Here is a 6,000-nt window from a genome sequence, read left to right as displayed (position 1 = left end):
CTTTAGTTCTTGTGTGGTAATGGTAATCTGCCAGAACAATCTAACGAGCTAACTGTTTTGAAATCTCTTTCTGGATAAACAACAAACTTGTTAGCATCAGAGTTTAACACATATTGCAATTTCACGTTGGGGAATGCAATGTTCCTAGATAGTTTAACCATTTCTAACATGTCTTTGCTTCGACTGCATGCGTCATTCCGGCTTACTTTTTTTATCTCTCTTTTTATGTCCATCTTTTCCTTTCTTTTATTCACCTTGCCTTTTCTTTTCCTTTTAGTGGTGGTCGAATCTTATATGGATTGCCTATGTATCATGTCCCCGCATGAATCAGACCGGGCGTAGTTCTGCCACATAAGTGCGAAAAAGAAAAAAGAAAACTTTTTTTTGGAAATTTCGATTCTTCATTAATAAACATTCTATTACAAACCAGATGCTTTTTGGAAAGGAAAATAACAGACTCGAAACCAAACCAAGTACGAACTCAATAACTACTGATACACTCTGATGCGGAATAATGACAGGCTCTAACGGACAACAGACTCTAAAAATGCGGATTCAAACTATGAACACATTAAAGTTTTAAGCTTGGGTGCCCGCGGGGCATCATTCGTCCTCGCCGCGGGTCTAGGTGTAAGGTTCCCTTCCAGCTGTTCCAATTCATTCATGATTTGCTTCACAAATATCATCACCACCGAGAAGAAGGTAGTACGGGTCATGTTTTCACACTCCCGACATTTCCTGGTGATAGCACGATCAATAGTCAGAATCTTGTTCCTGGTTTGATTTTTCTCTAGGAGTAGGCGTTCTATCTGATTCCCTCTAGCCTTCAAAACCCGAGAATCATGCAGATGTTGTTTTCGTAACTGCTGTATTTCACCTTCCATTGAGGCCATCAGATTACAACAGTGTTTACTCCCAGTTTCAAAAGCCTTGGCTTGTTTGGCCGCCTTGCTCTCTAGGGTGGTCACCTTCCTTTTTAGACCGACCATAGTCTTTTCATGATCTTTACTTGCTTTCTTTGCCCATTGTGCCCGGAGTTGTGCTATGGTATCCTCAGACTGCTTCAAATTATCCCGACACTCACCGATTTCCTTTTTTAACCCTTTTATTAGCCGCTCATCTGACCGACTCCTTTGTTGTTTGTCAGCATTTCTCCTCATCTGTCGGATTTGGGTTTTCAGCGCTTCATTTTCATGGGTCAATTTGCTCTTTTCTCCTCGGTCAGCATCAACTTGTAGGCTATTTTCAAATTTCAGGTCTCGGACCTGTTGCCTCAGCTTGCCTATTTCTGCCTTGTAGCTCTCTTCTTTAGCCAACCAACCTCACTGTTCTTGCGACCCCTGGACAAACTCTTGGAGATGGGGCCTTTTAGTCGGCCTTTCGTGCTCAAGTTCTCTCATGTACCAAGCAAGGTATCCTGGCACCACTTCGCCTTTGGCCTGATCTTGCACGCAAGTATCTGCCTTTAGATATTGGCATTCACTCCAGATCTGACGGACTCTTGCTTCAGGGAATTGTCCGTCAAGGCTAATCTCAATTACTTGAGCACTAAGATCTTCCTCCTGAGGCACTGTTTGGCATCTCCCGAGTTGTCTCAAAACCCGATATGGCGTGTAAGGCTGAATGCTCTTGAGCCCCATCAATAGAAAGTGGGCCCTAGCTGCCGGCATATGGATGACCTCGTCCACGGGCAACCATCCTAGTGTCCACTGTATCTGGCTGGCGGTGAGGGTCCGAAAGAATAATGTCCATGCTATAACTCCCTCGGGTAGACTGGCCCCCTTGATTCTTGTGTAGAACTCTTCTATGCAAGTTTTCTTCGAGGAACCATAACTCAAGAGCTGGGAACGGTGGCAGAGATGCTCAGTCATCCATATTTGTAGCAACAAGTTACACCCCTCGAAGAAACTCCCTCTAGCTTTGCAGGCTATGAGAGCTCTGAAGATATCAGATACTATCATAGGCGCAAGAGTGCTTTTGTCTTGAATGAGCAAAGTACTGGCGACTCCGGCTATTTTCAGATCAATGTTTCCGTCTTTCCTTGGGAATACCAAAAGTCCCAAAAAGGTTATCATAAAAGTCACTCGTCTATGCTCGTCCCACTTCTGACGGTTACTCTTGCTGCATAACTTGTTATCTGGGTTGTTGAATCCTCCGACATGACCGTATCTGTCGTATATGAAGCGCGGATTACAAAAACCTGCGGCCAAATCTGGGTTGTGGACCGTCCTAGGTATTTTCAACGAATCTAAGAACCGATGCACAGTGACAGCTCTTGGAGCAACCAGGTATTTTTGCCTCAACGGAACTTAAGCATTTCCGATATACCCGGCTATTTCCTCCAAAGTCGGGGTGAGTTCAAAATCGGAGAAGTGGAAGACATTGTGCGCCGGGTCCCAGTAGGTGACCAAAGCTCTTATGATATCCCCCCGAGGCTGGATTTCCAATAAACCCGTAAGACCTTTCAGATATTTCCTGACCTCATCTTGCCCTTCACTACCTAAATCATTCCACCACAACCGCAACTTGAAAGGGATTTTGGTCATTATTGAAAAAGGTTCATTTTGCAACGTGCTCATCCTGCATATTTATTTAGGTGATTAAGAAATAAAATTTATTTGACTCAACAAACTGACTGAAAGGAAGATCCGGTCCCGCACACGGTTTTTCAGCACTTCGGGAACAAATATTTTAAAGCTAGGTGAGTCAGCCGGTCAAAAATCCAAAAATGACTAAAAGTGGCCATTTATGCAAAGTCAGCCTTTCGGCGTCCCTTTCGGGAACATTCGGCTATTCCTGCCAAAACGGCATCACCTGATTTATTTATGTTGACAATTAAAATTTTGACAATTTTTGGCTACTTTTTGTAAAGGGGAGGTTGGACCCGATGAGGGTTGCCTACGTATCCCGCACCCTGTGAGAATCAAACCGGCGTAGTTCGGGCAGACAAAACGAACTTATTTTGAAAACACGACTTTTCAATGGCAAATAAAATCCTTTTTCATAAACACAACCCCTTTTTTTCTTTTTTTTTCGCTTTCTCAAAAATTCGACAGAGTTTCGACGCTATTTGGACATTGATGATTTTTTCCAAAACAGGCGTTTAACTCTCTTTAACCCTCTTTCCTCAAAAGCCGGTTAGCATGCAAGTCCGAAACAAATAGATGCATAATTAGAAGCAAGTAAGATGCATCAGGATGGTCGTTTTCATTTTTGGTACACCTGTCCTAGACAGACCCAACCCCTGTGTTGCGCCTCCAAAGTCAAATGCACGTGATGCAAACAAATGTTCCTACTAGGGATCCGACATGAAGCTGAGTTATTCTAGTTTCATAACCTGGGTATTTGTTCTAGACTGTGTACCCGAGCGGACAACTCGAGTCGAGGAGGGGGCTACGTACCGGGGACCCGCGGGATCGTCCGGCTTTGTAACTTGTCCGGCCTCTTTCTTATTTCAGGAATTGACACTAACAGAATGGGAGTCTCGACCAGCAAGTTCATCCCCGGAGGTAAGAAAAGAAGGATTTCGGCACAGCTTATATACAGTTTAGAAAATATCAAAGTGGTGAAAGCGGCATTTAGCACATTAGGTCCAAGCATGTAAAAAATCAGATAATAAATAAAGCCAAATATAACAATTTATCTAAGTTCGAATTCTGAACCCTGAACGAGAGATTCTGGGTTCATTCCCTAGCGGAGTCCTCATAGGTGCCACACCTCTAATATGACTACACCCCCGCTAAGGGACGTAAAAGGGAGTTTTTCCAATTAAAGGACAATCGAAATGGGATTTTATTTAAAGATTCAGAGTCGCCACTTGGGAGATTTGTGGTGTCCCAAGTCACCGGTTGAATCCCGAATCGAGGAAAAGAATGACTCTGTTTAACAGTCTGCGCACCAGAAATCCGGATAAGGAATTCTGTTAACCCGGGAGAAGGTGTTAGGCATTCCCGAGTTCCGTGGTTCTAGCACGGTCGCTCAACTGTCATATTCGGCTTGATTATCTGATTTTATACAAGTGTGAACCTATGTGCAAATTTTAAATGTGTACCGCTTTTATTATTATTATTTTTACCGAGAATTGCAACATCGTGAAAATACATCTCGAACTACGTCACATCAATGCACCCGTGGTTATTGACACATTTCAACTCTGTTGAGATTTGGATTTGGGTCACATAAATGTGCACCCGAGTTTAAGAAGATAACATTATTAAATACGCGCCTAAAGCGACTAGCGTGTCATTATTTTAGGTAAGGCCGTGGAAATTTGATAAACGACCCATCCTGAAGTCTAAGTAACTTTACCAACACGTATAGAGGGCCCCGCAACTTGTGTATTTTCTTTGTCGAGGCTCATCTCATTCATTGTTTTTAAAAGGAATTTGCAACGTCATGGAAATGCATCTCGAACCACGTCACAATCAATGTACCCGTGATTAGCGACACATTTCGACTTCGTTGAGATTTGGATTTGGGTCACATAACTGCGCACCCGAATTTGCGAAAATAACTTTATTAAAATATCGCCCTTAAAATCCACTACGCGTTTTTAACTTTGCGAGGCCATGGAAAATTCACCAAATGCCACACCTCGATTTCTAAAGGATTAAAGTTAATTAAGTGAGGGCCATTATTGTTGGCTTGGCTAATATGGCACATCTCAAACCAATCGTAAGAGTCTAATTAATTAAGGAGAGCTTAAAGGAATTCTGATTATTTTAGGCTAGTGTTCAAACTAACTTAATAACTATTGGGCTTGTGTTAAATTGAAGCTGAGCGTTCAACTGAAATGCCATTAGGCTGACTGGCCCAAATGATTTGCAAGGCTATACATTCCTTATTTCAGAATGGCCTTATGGCTTAAACATTTATTGAAACGGCTCATTAACAGAATAATTCAAAACCAAAATCAGTACAACCAAACAAATACTATATGACATCATTCAAAATCTCAAGTTCGTTCGCCTCTGTTTTCGTCGCTTATTAGACATAAGCTTTTGTAACAATAATAAACTAGTATTCAAGCATAAATAGATGGGTTATTGTATTTCATTTTTAGTGGATTTTGTTGCCTGGACTCCTGGAAACATGGTATAAAAATGGAAACAATAGAATGTAACCTTTGTCAATTAGCAGTAAACAATAAGTCACAAACATATTTCAATCAGTCACCAAGGTGGAGCCATAATAGGAATCAAACTTCCAACTAATTAGGAAGGCCAACTGAACCTTATAACAATTAATTTCTAACTTAAGATCACCAACAAACAGATATGCTAACCAATGGTTGAATACGTTTTAGTGCCAACAATCACAAAATCATCCTTTAAATAAGCTCACTCCTAAAATATCAGCGCAGCAGTTATAACCACAAACTCTAGCTCAAATCATGTTTAGGTAAAGCGAACTGACAACCTAGAAGCTCAAATTTGTAAACTAACAGCATGTCAACATGAGCATAGCAGTTCAAATTTGTAAACTAACAGCATGTCAACATGAGCATAGCACTTCAGTTAGCTCTTAATTAACATCCGTATGTCTCCACTGTTCACATAATACAAAACACATAACCAATATCGACTAGGTATAACTGACTAACAATTCATCCAATTATAAACAACAGACAGTCTACTAATGTACACAAATCTGTGAATATTTTCATTTTTGTGAACTTCAAGGAACTACATCAAGGGAGTTCGAAGCATGCACCTGGTATTGACAATACAAGAAGAAGAAGAAGAAGAAGAAGAAGAAGAAGAAGAAGAGAGTCAGCAATAGCAGTAGTAGCAAATAGAAGTGCAACAACAAATGACCAGCAGCTATAAATTTCCCCAAGTATAGAGCAGAAGTAAAAGGAAGAAAGATCTAGCTATTTCAGATCCTAAACCAGGCAAAAATAAAACAGTAGCTATTCTTTTTCAACTTCACAAGCTCTCAAAATTCAATCCCAGTCCCCCTTCTACAGACCTCATTCTGCCCTCTTATACAGGCCTGCCC

The sequence above is a fragment of the Nicotiana sylvestris genome, chromosome 3 (genome assembly GCF_000393655.2).
Source record: "Nicotiana sylvestris chromosome 3, ASM39365v2, whole genome shotgun sequence".
NCBI lineage: Eukaryota > Viridiplantae > Streptophyta > Magnoliopsida > Solanales > Solanaceae > Nicotiana > Nicotiana sylvestris.
This window is presented reverse-complemented; position numbering follows the sequence as displayed.